This window comes from Dendropsophus ebraccatus, chromosome 5, assembly GCF_027789765.1.
Source record: "Dendropsophus ebraccatus isolate aDenEbr1 chromosome 5, aDenEbr1.pat, whole genome shotgun sequence".
In the NCBI taxonomy this organism is placed as follows: Eukaryota; Metazoa; Chordata; class Amphibia; order Anura; family Hylidae; genus Dendropsophus; species Dendropsophus ebraccatus.
Window position 1 is genome coordinate 10,534,705 of NC_091458.1, and position 18,234 is coordinate 10,552,938.

At 46.9% G+C, this 18,234-nt stretch overlaps 1 protein-coding gene across 2 annotated transcripts in view; it reads right to left on the bottom strand.

Annotated features, from left to right (window-relative positions):
- Nucleotides 1-18,025, bottom strand: part of SLCO2B1 (solute carrier organic anion transporter family member 2B1) — a 76,043-nt gene extending 58,018 nt beyond the window's left edge. The window contains exon 1 of one of the 2 annotated variants that reach the window (XM_069969472.1): nucleotides 17,951-18,025. The gene's annotated coding sequence lies outside the window, so the exon portion shown is untranslated. Of the gene's footprint in view, nucleotides 1-6,525; nucleotides 6,690-17,950 lie in introns of those variants that run through there. The other variant, XM_069969471.1, reaches the window with a different exon arrangement.
- Between the last annotated feature and the right edge of the window lie 209 nt (nucleotides 18,026-18,234).

An 18,234-nucleotide genomic window follows, 5' to 3' on the forward strand; every position in this document is an offset into this window, starting at 1 on the left:
TGGGGGTGGTACTAATCCAGGGGTGTGGCTATGTGGGCAGGACAGAAATGTATCCGATATATCAAATAATAATAATAATAATAATAATAATAATAATAATAATAATAATAATAAAAATAACAACAAAATAATAATAATAATAATAATAATGGGGGTGGTACTAATCCAGGGGTGTGGCCATGTGGGAAGGACAGAAATGTATCCGATATATCAAATAAATAATAATAATAATAATAATAATAATAATAATAATATTATTGATGAACATGTGAACCACTCTAGACCACCAGGAATATTATTAATTACCTGTGAACCAATCTAGCCCACCGGGGATATTACTGAAAATCTGTGAACCACTCTAGATAACCAGGACTTTTATTGACTAACCTGTGAACCACTCTAAACCACCAGGGATATTATTGATTACCTGTGAACCAATCTAGCCCACCAGGGATATTTCTGATAAACCTGTGAAAAACTCTAGACCACCAGGAATATAATTGGCTAACATGTACTGTAAATCACTCTAGACCACCAGGGATATTATTGATTAGCTTATCCACCACTCTAAATCACCAGAGATTTTACTTACATGTGTACCACCCTAAACCACCAGGAGTATAGTTTTGATTAATATGTAAACGACTCTAGATCATTAGGAATATTATTGATGAACATATAAACTACTCCAGATCACCAGGAATGTTATATGTATGTATATATTAGCTACTCTAGAGAAATCAGAGATGATATATAATAATAATAATAATAATAATAATAATAATAATAATAATATTAATGATATAATCATCATAAGCCTGGTATACTAATAATGAACCGGGAGATGAGCACATGCCTGTCCCCTCCCTGACATAGACGTGTGGGAGGACACAGAACAAAGTCCCTATATCAATGACATCAGTATCCATCTACATCTGTCGCTGGATCTGTGGAGACGTCTAGGATTAATTAGAAAATCCAATTAACTTCTGTCGCTCCTTGAATCATTTTTCAGCAGGAAGATATTTTAAGTCGGTCGGACATAATTTTTATCGTGTTTTATTCATTCCACTTCTCATGGAGAGAGAGGTCCGGTACACACAGCTGCACGATCACCAGGAGTACACTGACTCCACCCATCCCTAATCCACTGTAGGGGGTTGTGTAGTATCACTTACCATATAAGGGATAATAAACAGCGGGGGAGGGGTCTCAAGCCTGTGACCGCCCACTAGGAGCCAGAGATGAGGTTATCTGTGACAGCAGCTCACTTGTGATCCCTGATTCCCACCTGAAGCGGACTGCTATCTCCCCTGATCCCCGAATACACATGTATACACTCAGGCAAGCCTATAAGTATTCTAAATGGGGAGAAAGCCGCTGCCAGACACTTCTTACCTCTTTAGGAACAAAAGGATTCTCCATGTTTAAATTCAGCAAGCCTGACTTTCCCAAAAATTTTACACTGGGGGGGATTCAGGAGGCCCCCATACACAGGAGGCCCCCATACACAGGAGGCCCCCATACACAGGAGACCCCCATACACAGGAGACCCCCATACACAGGAGGCCCCCATACACAGGAGGCCCCCATACACAGGAGACCCCCATACACAGGAGGCCCCCATACACAGGAGGCCCCCATACACAGGAGACCCCCATACACAGGAGACCCCCATACACAGGAGACCCCCATACACAGGAGACCCCCATACACAGGAGGCCCCCATACACAGGAGGCCCCCATACACAGGAGACCCCCATACACAGGAGGCCCCCATACACAGGAGGCCCCCATACACAGGAGGCCCCCATACACATTGGGTGGTTGGCAGCTTAGACTAACTTATCTAATGTTATAGGCGGCTTCACTGAGATCCTGACACAACAAGAAGCAGCTACTTCCTCTCAACTATAAAAACTCTTGGGGGAAAGTTTCCCTTTTCACCTCTATTGTTTTCCTCTAGTTTCCTCTGATAGTTCTTCCTGGAAACCAGAAAACCCTGGTATCCCCCGCTTACTGTATATATATATATATATATATATATATATATATATATATATATATATGTGTGTGTGTGTGTCCCTCATTCTGAATGGTCCAGGGTGTGGGCTCAATATAGGAGCCCATGTATAGGAATCCATCAGCCCGGGGCACTACAGCTGTGCAGTTACCCATCAGGCATGCTGGGACTTGTGGCCTCACGGCAGCTGCAGGTCGCTGACCGACCACATAAACAGTCACATATATACACAATGCAGATGAATAATAGATTTGACCATTGATAGCAAACACTACAATACAGGATATAGATGATGTTACTACCCTGCATGTGAGGTCAGTAGGTCAGGGATGACCAGTGGGGGAGGAGTCAGTGATAAAGTCTCCTCCCTCCAGACTACAAACAATCCTGTCACATAGATATCACACATACACTCCATACTATATAATCCCCATTCACTGGATATTTTAGGGGAGACATTTGTAGTCCCGGCTCCTTAGAGGTTTCATATTAAGGAAAATCCAACTGATAACAAGAAGGTTTGGAGGTCGGGAATCCGCCCGCAGGACCATAAAGTCATGGAATTCCCGGTGTGCGGCTGATATGACCCGAGGACGTCCTGTCACACTCACTTCACCTCAGACTACATCAATCTTATTCTCTTTACCTCATATCCTCCCTACTACAACCTCTTTACCTCATATCCTCCCTACTACAACCTCTTTACCTCAGCCTCTCTTCACCACACTCTCCTTACCTCAGTCTCTCTCTATTACACTCTCCTTACCTCAGCCTCTCTCTCTATTACACTCTCCTTACCTCAGCCTCTCTCTATTACACTCTCCTTACCTCAGACTCTCTTCACCACACTCTCCTTACCTCAGTCTCTCTCTATTACACTCTCCTTACCTCAGCCTCTCTCTCTATTACACTCTCCTTACCTCAGCCTCTCTCTATTACACTCTCCTTACCTCAGCCTCTCTCTATTACACTCTCTTTACCTTATTATTTCTAACCCTCACTCTCTTTACCCCAGGCGCTGCCCACCTTATCCTCTTTACCTCAGTAACTTTCACACTCTCTTTACCTCAGCATCTTTCCATCACTCTCTCTTTACTTCAGAATCTCTCTATCTCACTCCCCCTACCTCATCATCTCTCTATCACACTCTATTTACCTCAGCCTCTCTCTATCACACTCTATTTACCTCAGCCTCTCTCTATCACACTCTATTTTCCTCAGCCTCTCTCTATCACACTCTCCTTACCTAAGCATCTCTCTATTGCACTTTTACCTCATACTCTCCCAATCACTCTGTTTACCTCATACTCTCCTCATCACACTTTATTTACCTCATACTCTCCTCATCACACTCTATTTACCTCATACTCTCCTCATCACACTCTATTTACCTCATACTCTCCTCATCACACTCTATTTACCTCATACTCTCCCTATCATTGGATTTCAAATGCCCAACTCCCTATTTATGACAGAACCTTCTGCTACAGGTGTCTGGAAGCAGCTCATCCCCCTCTCCAGATTCTGAGGAAAAGAACAACGTTCATATGTATGGGGGCAATTGGTGACATAGCTGCCGGCCAAATGTGCTCACCTGACAGGCGTATGGGCACTACAGGCGTAGTCATTTGCCATTACAGGGGTATGGGCACTGAAAGTCTCTCTGTACCTCAGTCTCTATCTCAGCCTGTATCTACCTCCTTGCTTTACCTCAGCCTCTCTCAAACTCACTCGCTGATCTCATTGTCTCACTCCATTTACCCTGGCCTCTATCTCACTCCATTTACCCTGGCCTCTATCTCACTCCATTTACCTCAGCCTCTATCTCACCCCATTTACCTCAGCTTCTGTCTACCTCAATTTCTTTACCTCAGTCACTGTCTCACTCCATTTACTTCAGCTTCCTTCTACCTCCCTTTCTTTACCCCAGTCTCTCTCTATTTTACTTTTATTTACCTCATTCTCTCTGTCTCACTCCATTTACCTCAGTCTCTCTGTTTACCTCAGTCTCTCTCTGTCTCACTTCATTTACCTCAGCTTCTCTCCACATGCCTTTCTTTACCCCAGTTTCTCTCTCACTCCATTTACCTCAGTCTCTCTCTGCCTCTCTTTGTTAACCTCAGTCTCTCTCTGTCTCACTCCATTTACCTCAGTCTCTCTCTATTCCACTTTCTTTACCTCATTCTCTCTCACTCCATTTACCTCAGTCTCTCTCTGCCTCTCTTTGTTAACCTCAGTCTCTCTCTGTCTCACTCCATTTACCTCAGCTTCTCTCTACTTCCCTTCCAATCTCCCTTTCTTTACCTCAGTTTTTTCTATCTCACCCCATTTACCTCAGCCCCCCATCATACATTATTGACCAATGCTATGTATTATATAGGTATCGGCCATCGGTGTAGATCCCTGATCCTTCCGCAGTAGTTACTGATCCTCGCACACTCTCGGCTCTTTGTATAATCTGTCATTGTCTGTGGTTGAATCTTTCCATAAAATGGCTAAAATCTCATCCTGAAGCGGGTGCATCTCCCATCTCTGCAGACAGTGTGGGAATAGAGGCGGCCATTGTGATGATAATGATGGTGCGGACTCTCACCCTGCCCAGAAACCATTCATCATATGCAGAGAAGAAGAAAAACTCTCACCTGAAGCCCCCCGACCCCTCGCACCAAGATCAATACGAGCCACAAACAATGAACTCCACACAATGGCCGCCATTGTGCTAAGAAAACAAAGGAGACAAGCTGCAAGGGTCTAATGACTGTCTGTGATCACAGCGCCTGTCTCACACTACATTACCGGCCAAAGACACATGACTGTCCCTTTAAGAGGGTCAATGAAACACGACTGACTGTCCCTCTAAGAGGGTCAATGAAACACGACTGACTGTCCCTCTAAGAGGGTCAATGAAACACGACTGACTGTCCCTCTAAGAGGGTGAAAGAAATGTGACTGTCCCTCTAAGAGGGTCAATAAAATGTAACTGACTGTCCCTCTAAGAGGGTGAAAGAAATGTGACTGCCCCTCTAACAGGGTCAAAGAAACATGACTGTCCCTTTAAGGGGGTCAATGAACTCAATGAAGCGGAAGATAAATAAAGAGAGAGGGAGACGGTCAGAGGTCTGTATGACAGCAGGACAGCGCTCTGTGTGACAGCAGGACATCGCTCTGTGTGACAGCAGGACAGCGCTCTGTGTGACAGCAGGTGACTGATGGGGAGCATAGTACCCACCCCCTTCAAATTATAAAGATTAGAAAATTATTTATTTTTTGGAAAAAAAAAAAATCTCCAGTCTTCCAGTACTTATCAGCTGCTGTATGTCCTGCAGGAAGTGGTGTATTCTCTCCATCTACAAGACTAGCAGTACTATCGTCCACTATAATATTATCATCTATACAACTACATAATAGTGTCCAGACATGGGGTCCACATAGATGTACCAGATATAGAGTCCATATAGCGGGACCATTAAATTAAAAGGGTACTCCGGAGAAAACAAATTGTTTTCAGATCAACTGGTGTCAGAAGTCATTTACAGATCTGCAGGAAGTGATGTATTCGCTCCAGTATTCCAGTACTTATCAGCTGCTGTAAGTCTTGCAGGAAGTGGTGTATTCTCTCCTCTTCTGCTGCCACCTCTCTCCATGTCAGGAACTGTCCAGAGCAGCTGCAAATCCCCATAGAAAACCTCTCCTGCTCTGGACAGTTCCTGACATGGACAGAGGTGGCAGCAGAGAGCACTGTGTCACACTGGAGAGAATACACCACTTCCTGCAGGGCATACAGCAGCTGATAAGTACTGGAGTAGGTGGAATAATCTAACACCATAGTTTAGGGTTCTGGTGACCAGTGATTGGACATTTCTGCACCTGCATAGCACCTGGGAATACAACCCCTTATCAAAGACTCATTATACGGACCTGTAGTATAGAACACAAGGAGACTGTGCCTGCAGCATCGGCCCCCGGTCGCTTCCTTATTCCCTTCAGACTTCACGGTTTTTCTTATAAAATGGGCAAAAGATCAAGAAAAAGTTTTCAAAAGTTCAGAAAAGTTTTTTGTCCAGCGTCACGTCTGGTTGTGATCTATCGATCTAAGGATAAACGTGAGACCTGAAGAAGGAGACCAGAGAAGGGTCCAGATAATGGATCCAGCAACTATACATCACCTCTGAGAGTCGCTACATGGGGTAAAACAACAAAGTTTGGCCCCTCCTCCTCCTCGTTTCCTGCAGAATGAGTCTCTGTGGCGGCTGCTCAGCGTCGCCCCCTGGTTGCCAGTCCCGATACATAACTTGGTGTCCCCAATTACTATAGGACTCATGTAGCATCGGGGCCCATGTTCCCCCTCAGACACCAGGCCCCGGGGGCAACTGCTACTTTTGCCCCTCTTGTCCCAAATATAAACATCATTCCAGCAAGTTGCCACCCAGCTTTCCTAGAACCCTGAATAGTAAATCCACCCGGTTATACAGTGAAGTAATGTAAAGAATGGAGGCACTCACTCAGGCGGGCAGGATCCACACAGGAGGACCCAGGGGGTGGAAGATCTGAGGCGCCGGAGCTGAACTCCACATTGGCAGCCAGGGTCAGGGGGGGCCTCCTGTATCCCCTCAGTCACGGACACATAGAGAACGTCCAGCTCGCTCGGATACAGAACACAGATCTGGCTTCTTCCTCACTATTCTTTGTTCTTCTATTTCCCATTTATTCTGCTGACTCTTTTCAATGACAGACGTCCGGAAATACAGGAAGCTTTATTGGTCAGCAGCCGGGACCACAGCCTAAGCCTACGGGGGAAGGGGGGAGTATCCTGCGGGGAGGGCTGACCGTCCTCTGCAGGTTACTGGGACCTCCAGAACATATGGCTTTGAAGAAGTATTCACACCCATCCCTGCAGATGTCCACAATGACTACATCTGTGCCAATGGTTCTTATTAGACAAAGGGAAGTCGTCCTATGACACACAATGTGAATTATTAATAGGAACCTCAGCTGGGGCCCCTGTAGGGTAAAGTGGCCCTCAATGCCTCAGCAGCATTACATAAGATCCCAGTGATATCAATGGGCCCCTACATTTAGGTAACTATATACAACATGTCCTACACGGTTACGGCTGCTTGTTGCATTAGGTTATCTGGTTTTCCTTTACTGGTTTCCCACTAAAATGATGCAATTCTTAAAGGGATCCTCTCACATTGAAATCTCAGCTCAATCTGTAGCCGCCATGTTATAGAGCAGGAGGAGCTGAGCAGATTGATATATGGTTTTATGGGAAAATATTCAGTAAAACATGTGATTTGATGATGATCAGTGAATAGGACCGCCCACATGACTACTAAGCCTAGAATGAGCAGAGATTTACATGAATAAATGACGAGTTATCCTAAAGTTTTTCCCATAAAACTATATATCAATCTGCTCAGCTCCTCCTGCTCTATAACATGGCACCATCAGGTTAAAGTGTGGTTTTTATGTGTCAAGTTCCCTTTAAGTCACTCCAGGTAACATACAGTATACAAAAAGGGGGAGATTTATTGACATAGACAAGCTGCGGTCATGACCTTGACCGAAGTCGCGGTTTTACCAGAAGTCGGTCCGGCAGGAACCCCCCCCCCTCCCCCCCACACACACACACACACCTGTAATAACAGAGAGAAGAGGTACAATACAATCTACAATGGGCGATACCTGGGGTTTCCTGGAACACAACATGTTGCCTGAGACTGACGATTATTTTTCGTACATTTTTCCTTTGAATATTATCCAGATCTCGGCAGGAGCGGCGTCCCCGGGAAACAGAGCGAGAGATGAAGGGAAAGCAGACAACAATGGTGGGGGAGGAAGGGTTAAATAGTTTGCAACAATAAATATATTGCGCATTTCCCCTTTAAATACTGTATGTTATGTATAGTACATACTTCTCTATGTGTAATGTAGCTGTATCCCTTCTATAGGAAATATATAGGAGTATATGGGAACTGCTCCATGAGAATGTATACCAGTATATAAGTAGTTACAGTATATATATTACTATAGAGGCTATCCTCCTACATGATGGTTCTGCAGCTGGTACTGTCACGTGTAATCTCTATGTACACTGTTATATATCTATAGAGGACAATGGCTGGGAATATGGTACTATTAGATGGTTTCTATAGGTGGCACACTAATACAGAAACTGGTTGGTCATAGTCTAAGGGTATGTATCTAGTACATTAAAGGGGTATTCCACTCACACATAACTTTGATATGTTGCTGCCCATGATGAGACTAACAATTCCTTCCATACTTGTTATTATCTATTCAGTCTCCTTCCCCCATTTCTTAGTTGCTGCTTTCTGCTGAAGACACAAAAATCTGTGCATGAGCTTTTCTCTCTGTCTCCCCTCCTCCCCCCTCCCTTCTGAGACAGCTGATGTAAACAAGTCCCTGGCAGGCTTTATCTGCAACATTGTAATACTGGGAGGGTTATTCTGAGGTCAAGCTCCTAATCAACTAACTGTGGTTAATCCTCCCAGCATTACTAAGAAGCTACAATGTTGCAGATACAGCATGCCAGAGACTTGTTTACATCAGCCGTCTCAGAAGCATGGAAGGAATTGAAGGAATTGTTAGTCTCACCATGGGCAGCAACATATCAAAGGTTATGTTTGAGGGGAATACCCCTTTAATATCTGGTACATTTATGTGGACCCTCTGTCTGGGCACTATAATGATACTATTGTAGTGGAAAATAGTGCTATTATTCAGTAGATGGAGCATTATATATGTCACTATTATATGGGATCTATAGATGGTAAAATAATAGCTGACGGTATTATTATGTAGCATGACTGACACTATATCAGACAGACACTGCTATATGGGATCTATAGATGATAATATAACGGCTGACGGTATTATTATGTGGCATGACTGACACTATATCAGACTGACACTGCTATATGGGATCTATAGATGATACCACAATGGCTGACGGTATTATTATGTGGCATGACTGACACTATATCAGACGGACACTGCTATATGAGATCTATAGATGATATCACAATGACTGACGGTATTATTATGTGGTATGACTGGCTCTATTACAGACTGGCACTGCTATATGGGATCTATAGATGATACCACAACGGCTGACAGTATTATTATGTGGCATGACTGACACTATATCAGACTGGCACTGCTATATGGGATCTATAGATGATACCACAACGGCTGACGGTATTATTATGTGCCATGACTGGCGCTATTACAGGCTGGCACTGCTATATGGGATCTATAGATGATACCACAACGGCTGACGGTATTATTATGTGGCATGACTGACACTATATCAGACTGGCACTACTATATGGGATCTATAGATGATACCACAACGGCTGACGGTATTATTATGTGGCATGATGATACAATGGCTGATCCTATCATCACATCTCTAGAGGTCAGGGTATATAGATGGTATTAATGCACTGTCTGGCAGTACTATTGTGAGCTCTCTATGGCGGGTACATTTATGTGGACACCATTGCGGTTCTATAATCTTGGGAAATATTCTCTTCTATTCTACATTATTATAATGAGCTTATTGTGCAACTAAGACCAGAAAGTGATCAGCAGAGAAGCCAGAGGAGACAAGCCGCTGCCTGCTCCTCCTCGTCTGTGGGAAGAATTCCTTACAACATTCCCTGGAAGCCGAGTGCCAAGTGTGGATCCAGAATAACGGGTTTATAGCACAAACATTGTGCTCTATTATTACTACAGAATGTTCTCTATGTCCTCATGACAACACTTCTAGTCCTGTACTCTCACATCATGACTGTAGTAAACCACTGATATGGATGGACAGCGCTAATTCTAAAGGCAGGAAGAGTTGTCATAGGGACACAGTTAAATAATATTCTGCAATGCTGTAAAAACATTGATATACAGGCAGCAGGTACAGTAAGGGAACATATGGGTGCTAGGGGCCAAGCATAAAATCACCTCCAAATTCCCCTTTAAGTAGGAAAAAACAGAGAGAGAAGAGGAGATCTGTGAGTGATAATTATACAGCGAGCGAGTCACAGCGGTCACGCAACGGAACAGACGCGTTCCAGGAAATCTCATATCCCACCCCAGCAAGATGTGATGAATTATACCCTGCGCCTGCAGCACATGTGGGGGGCTGAGATAGAGGATACCGGGGAACATGGCCGACACATAGGTGTGAGAGATAAAGTACTGGGAGAGAGAGAGAGAGAGAGAGAGAGAGATAGAAGAGAGAGAGAGAGAGAGAGAGAGAGAGAGAGAGATAGGAGATAGATAGATAGATAGATAGATAGATAGATAGGAGATAGATAGATAGATAGATAGGAGATAGATAGATAGATAGGAGATAGATAGATAGGAGATAGATAGATAGATAGATAGGAGATAGATAGATAGATAGGAGATAGATAGATAGATAGATAGATAGATAGATAGATAGATAGATAGATAGATAGATAGATAGATAGATAGGAGATAGATAGATAGATAGGAGATAGATAGATAGGAGATAGATAGATAGATAGATAGAATAAGGAAACGAGTGGCACTCCAAGTCACAACGCGGCGGGTGCCAGCCGATATGGTTCCGACCACGAACTTCTATCAATAAAGTAACGATGATCAGCGGCACACCAGTAACGTGAAAAAACCGAAGTAATTTATTGTTCAAACTTCAGAACATTCAAAATATGCAGCACAGCAAAGCACAGTGCTTTGCTGTGCTGCATATTTTGAATGTTCTGAAGTTTGAACAATAAATTACTTCGGTTTTTTCACGTTACTGGTGTGCCGCTGATCATCGTTACTTTATAGATAGATAGATAGATAGATAGATAGATAGGAGATAGGAGATAGATAGATAGATAGATAGATAGATAGGAGATAGATAGATAGATAGATAGATAGATAGATAGATAGATAGGAGATAGATAGATAGATAGGAGATAGATGATAGATAGATAGGAGATAGATAGATAGGAGATAGATAGATAGGAGATAGATAGATAGATAGATAGATAGATAGATAGGAGATAGATAGATAGATAGATAGATAGGAGATAGATAGATAGATAGATAGATAGATGATAGATAGGAGATAGATAGATAGATAGATAGATAGATAGATAGATAGATAGATAGATAGATAGGAGATAGATAGATAGGAGATAGATAGATAGATAGATAGATATAAAGATAGATAGATAGGAGATAGATAGATAGATAGATAGATAGATAGATAGATGATAGATAGGAGATAGATATAAAGATAGATAGATAGGAGATAGATAGATAGATAGATAGATAGATAGATAGATAGATAGATAGATAGATAGATAGATGATAGATAGGAGATAGATAGGAGATAGATAGATAGATAGGAGATAGATAGATAGATAGATAGATAGATAGATAGATAGATAGATAGATAGATAGATAGATAGATGATAGATAGGAGATAGATAGATAGATAAATAGATAGATAGATAGATAGATAGATAGATAGGAGATAGATAGCTGTGGGTGATCAGTTATGAAATTGGGGGGGTTCAGTTATAAAAGTGGGGTGATCAGTTATGAAGCTGTGGGTGATCAGTTATGAAGCTGTGGGTGATCAGTAATGAAGCTGTGGGTGATTAGTTATGAAGCTGTGGGTGATCAGTAATGAAGCTGTGGGTGATCAGTAATGAAGCTGTGGGTGATTAGTTATGAAGCTGTCACTGTCTGGGGTCTGTTTACAGTGAACATGGATCTGAGGTCTCTGTGAAGGTAACAGTGACCTGACGGACAGTTACACCTATGGGATAGATAGACCAGTTTCTATTCTGGATGTGTTTAGCGCCACCTAGAGGGAACTGCAGCCACCAAGCTTCTGTGATTTATATTTCCCAGGATACACATAACCCACCATTTATATGCCCCCCCACCCCCAGGATACACATAACCCACCATTTATAGCCCCCCCCCCCCCAGGATACACATAACCCACCATTTATAGCCCCCCCCCAGGATACACATAACCCACCATTTATATGCCCCCTACCCCCCAGGATACACATAACCCACCATTTATAGCCCCCCCCCAGGATACACATAACCCACCATTTATATGCCCCCACCCCCCAGGATACACATAACCCACCATTTATATGCCCCCCCAGGATACACATAACCCACCATTTATATGCCCCCCCAGGATACACATAACCCACCATTTATATGCCCCCCACCTCCCAGGATACACATAACCCACCATTTATAGCCCCCTCCCCCAGGATACACATAACCCGCCATTTATATGCCCCCCCCCCCACCATTTATATGCCCCCCCCCCCCCAGGATACACATAACCCACCATTTATAGCCCCCCCCCCCAGGATACACATAACCCGCCATTTATATGCCCCCCCCACCATTTATATGCCCCCCCCCCCCCCAGGATACACATAACCCACCATTTATATGCCCCCCACCTCCCAGGATACACATAACCCACCATTTATAACCCCCCCCCCCAGGATACACGTAACCCGCCATTTATATGCCTCCCACCCCCCCAGGATACACATAACCCGCCATTTATAGCCCCCCACCCTCCAGGATACATGTAATCTGCCATTTATATGCCGCCCACCCCCCAGGATACACATAACCCACCATTTATAGGCCCCCAACCCCAGGATACACATAACCCACCATTTATAGGCCCCCCCACCCCCCAGGATACATGTAATCTGCCATTTATATGCCCCCCACCCCCCAGGATACATGTAATCTGCCATTTATATGCCCCCCACCCCCCAGGATACACATAACCCGCCATTTATAGCCCCCCCCCCCCCAGGATACATGTAATCTGCCATTTATAGGCCCCCCACCCCCCAGGATACACATAACCCACCATTTATAGCCCCCCACCCTCCAGGATACATGTAATCTGCCATTTATATGCCCCCCACCCCCCAGGATACATGTAATCTGCCATTTATAGGCCCCCCCACCCCCAGGATACACATAACCCGCCATCTATATGCCCCCCCCAGGATACACATAACCCGCCATTTATATGTCCCCACTCCCCAGGATACACATAACCCGCCATTTATATGCCCCCCCCCCCCCCAGGATACACATAACCCGCCATCTATATGCCCCCCCAAGGATACACATAATCCACCATTTATAGGCCCCCCCACCCCCAGGATACACATAACCCGCCATCTATATGCCCCCCCCAGGATACACATAATCCACCATTTATAGGCCCCCCACCCCCAGGATACACATAACCTGCCATTTATAGCCCCCCCTCCCACAGGATACACGTAACCCGCCATTTATAGCCCCCCCTCCCACAGGATACACGTAACCCGCCATTTATAGCCCCCCCCTCCCACAGGATACACGTAACCCGCCATTTATAGCCCCCCCTCCCACAGGATACACGTAACCCGCCATTTATAGCCCCCCCTCCCACAGGATACACGTAACCCGCCATTTATAGGCCCCCCCCACCCCCCAGGATACATGTAATCTGCCATTTATATGCCCCCCACCCCCCAGGATACACATAACCCGCCATTTATATGCCCCCCACCCCCCAGGATACATGTAATCTGCCATTTATAGGCCCCCCACCCCCCAGGTAACCCGCCATTTATAGGTCACTCTCCTGTAATTTATATGTGAGACTAAACACAGCAATAACATATCATCAGAAATAATTATACAGGATGGAGGGAAAACCATGTACACTCTACACTCCCCTCCATTACTTATACAGCTTAGAGAGCATCTGCTGCTCTCTGGTATCAGCCACCAGGCTGGGGAGAGTATTACCACCCCAGCTCCGCTGTTACTGCCCTGGTGACAATTTCTCATCTACACTGATAATTTGCGCATTTTGTTAATAGATACCAGCAGGGCGGGCACCGAGGGATCAGAACCCAGAGATCAGACATCTATTGCCCGATCCAGTCAGGACAGCTTGGCTAAGGCTGCACAGGGGGACACCTGCTGGTGGCCGGGAGGAAGTGCAGGTTATTTTCAGTGTAATGTCATCTATATAGTGATGTCTCATCCAGTATTGTGCCTGCTGTGCTGTCCCAGGTGCTGGCCAGCTGCTCCTCCTGCCCCCCATGTATAGTGTCTGCTGCCCCCCCTGTACTGTGTCTCCTGCCCCCCCTGTACTGTGTCTCCTGCCCTCCATGTATAGTGTCTGCTGCCCCCCCCCTGTACTGTGTCTCCTGCCCCCCCTGTACTGTGTCTCCTGCCCTCCATGTATAGTGTCTGCTGCCCCCCCTGTACTGTGTCTCCTGTCCCCCCTGTACTGTGTCTCCTGCCCCCCATGTACTGTGTCTCCTGTCCCCCATGTACTGTGTCTCCTGCCCCCCATGTACTGTGCCTGCTGCCCCATGTACTGTGCCTCCTGCCCTCCATGTATAGTGCCTGCTGCCCCCCATGTATAGTGTCTCCTGCCCCCCATGTATAGTGTCTGCTGCCCCCCCTGTACTGTGTCTCCTGCCCCCCATGTACTGTGTCTCCTGCCCCCCATGTACTGTGCCTCCTGCCCTCCATGTATAGTGTCTGCTGCCCCATGTACTGTGCCTCCTGCCCCCCATGTATAGTGTCTGCTGCCCCCCATGTATAGTGCCTGCTGCCCCCCATGTATAGTGTCTCCTGCCACCCATGTATAGTGTCTCCTGCCACCCATGTACTGTGTCTCCTGCCCCCCATGTACTGTGCCTCCTGCCCCCTATGTACTGTGCCTCCTGTACCCCATGTACTGTGCCTCCTGCCCTCCATGTACTGTGTCTCCTGCCCCCCATGTACTGTGCCTGCTGCCCCATGTACTGTGTCTCCTGCCCTCCATGTATAGTGTCTGCTGCCCCCGTGTACTATGCCTCCTCTCCCCCATGTACTGTGCCTCCTGCCCTCCATGTATAGTGTCTGCTGCCCCCCATGTACTGTGCCTCCTCTCCTCCATGTACTGTGCCTCCTGCCCCCATGTATAGTACCTGCTGTACCATGTACTGTGCCTCCTTCCCCCCATGTATAGTACCTGCTGTACCATGTACTGTGCCTCCTGCCCCCCATGTACTGTGCCTCCTCTCCCCATGTACTGTGCCTCCTGCCCTTCATGTATAGTGCCTGCTGCCCACCATGTACTGTGCCTGCTGCCCGCCATGTACTGTGCCTCCTGCCTCCCATGTACTGTATAGTGTCTGCTGCCCCATGTACTGTGCCTGCTGCCTGCCATGTACTGTGCCTCCTGCCTCCCATGTACTGTATAGTGTCTGCTGCCCCATGTACTGTGCCTGCTGCCCCCATGTACTTTGCCTCCTGCCCTCTATGTATAGCGTCTGCTGCCCTCTATGTATAGTGTCTGCTGCCCTCTATGTATAGTGTCTGCTGCCCCCATGTACTGTGCCTCCTCTCCCCCATGTACTGTGCCTCCTCTCCCCCATGTACTGTGCCTCCTCTCCCCCATGTACTGTGCCTCCTGCCCCCCATGTACTGTGCCTCCTCTCCCCCATGTACTGTGCCTCCTCTCCCCCATGTACTGTGCCTCCTCTCCCCCATGTACTGTGCCTCCTGCCCCCCATGTATAGTGTCTCCTGCCCTCTATGTATAGTGTCTGCTGCCCCCATGTACTGTGCCTCCTCTCCCCCATGTACTGTGCCTCCTGCCTCCCATGTACTGTGCCTCCTGCCCTCCATGTATAGTGTCTGCTGCCCCATGTTCTGTGCCTCCTGCCCTCCATGTATAGTGTCTGCTGCCCCATGTACTGTGACTCCTGCCTCCCATGTACTGTGCCTCCTGCCCCCATGTATAGTGCCTCCTGCCTCTCATGTACTGTGCCTCCTGCCCCCATGTACTGTGCCTCCTGCCTCCCATGTACTGTGCCTCCTTCCCTCCATGTACTGTGCCTCCTGCCCCCCATGTATAGTGTCTGCTGCCCCATGTACTGTGCCCCCTGCCCCCCATGTATAGTATCTGCTGCCCCCCATGTACTGTGCCCCCTGCCCCCCATGTATAGTATCTGCTGCCCCCTATGTACTGTGCCCCCTGCCCCCCATGTATAGTGTCTGCTGCCCCCATGCACTGTGCCCCCTGTCCCCCATGTATAGTGTCTGCTGCCCCCATGTATAATGTCTGCTGCCCCATGTACTGTGCCTCCTGCCCTCCATGTATAGTATCTGCTGCCCCCCATGTACTGTGCCCCCTGCCCCCCATGTATAGTGTCTGCTGCCCCCATGTATAATGTCTGCTGCCCCATGTACTGTGCCTCCTGCCCTCCATGTATAGTGCCTGCTGCCCCCCATGTACTGTGCCTCCTGCCCCCATGTATAGTGTCTACTGCCCCCATGTACTGTGCCTCCTGCCCTCCATGTATAGTATCTGCTGCCCCATGTACTGTGCCCCCTGCCCCCCATGTATAATGTCTGCTGCCCCATGTACTGTGCCCCCTGCCCCCCATGTATAGTGTCTGCTGCCCCATGTACTGTGCCCCTGCCCCCCATGTATAGTGTCTGCTGCCCCATGTACTGTGCCCCCTGCCCCCCATGTATAATGTCTGCTGCCCCATGTACTGTGCCCCCTGCCCCCCATGTATAGTGTCTGCTGCCCCATGTACTGTGCCCCTGCCCCCCATGTATAGTGTCTGCTGCCCCATGTACTGTGCCCCCTGCCCCCCATGTATAGTATCTGCTGTCCCCCATGTATAGTGTCTGCTGCCCCCCATGTACTCTGCCCCTTGCCATACAACCTATGTACTGTGTATGGATATAAATAAAGGGGTACTCTGAAGAAAGGTAAGAAAATCATACAGTTTTAGGCTATGTTCACACATCGTAAGAGACCGGACGTTCTGTGACCCGGCCAGTCTCTGAAAAGCTCATCCGGCAGTACCGGCTAGATGATCTTAGCAGCCGCAGAATTCTGAAGCGGGCGCATCCGTGCGGGTACTCTCCACTGCACTCTATGGAGTGTACGGCCGGAGTCGCCCGCTCCATAGTCTACACTGACAGGGTTTTCTGTGGCCGCTATTCCCTGAACTGACATGTCAGTTGTGTACGGCGCCGCAAGAGATCCTGTATTCTTTGTGTATGTATATATGTACTACGTGTATACGCTCCATCCGGGTTGCAGATTGCAACAATGGCCGTACTTTTACGAAAAGATACGTTGTGTGAACATAGCCTTATAAATTAATTATATTTAAAAATCTCCACTCTTCCAGTACTTATCAGCTGCTGTATGTCCTGCAGGAAGTGGTGTATTCTCTCCAGTCTGACACAGTGCTCTCTGCTGCCACCTCTGTCCATGTCAGGAACTGTCCAGAGCAGCAGCAAATCCCCATAGAAAACCTCTGTGGAGTACTGGAAGCCTGGAGGTTAGCAGGAGTTTACACATCTGTATAACTTTCTCACACCAGGTGATTTAAATCAATGAGGTTCCCCTATAAATGTCCCAAAGGGAACAAAAGGGACTAAAGTAATAACTACAGAAATAATAATAATTAAAGTAAATTATTCCGCATTGGACCCCCAGCAGCTGCATGCTCTGCCTCCATAGAACATCTTATTACTGTCCCCCCCCCCCCCCACAGCTCATGCCCACCCCCTTCCCCTACCCCCAAGCCGATAGACACCCCCCCAAGCTCATGCCCACCCCCCTTCCCCCCAGCCCATAGACCCCCAGCAGGATATAATATTTCCTAACTTGTTAAAACATTGAAAATCTCCAAGAAGTAAAAAGTTTCCCAACCCTGCTGATGGCTGCACATCTGGGGGGCTCCACTATAGCCCCCTGTATGACCGGCTGTAGCCCAGATAGCGAGGGACATTACATCAGGCACCCCCACAGTAAGCAGAGGAGTATACGCTGTATACTCACCGTCCCGTCATGGGACCGCAGGAGAGCTGCACATCTGTAACAATCCACAGAAAGTGAAAGTCTCCTTCCCTGGAGGAGGATGAGGAGGAGGAGGAGGATGAGGAGGAGGAGGAGGATCCCTGATGTGATCGGGCTGCAGGGTTGGATCCAGGCGGCCGCTCCTCTTACCGCCTTATAATTCGGGATTCTGAATATAGGAACTTGTGGCTGAGGGAGAGGATGTGAGGCCGAACACGGGGCAGGAGAACACACACAGTGTATATATATATATATATATATATATA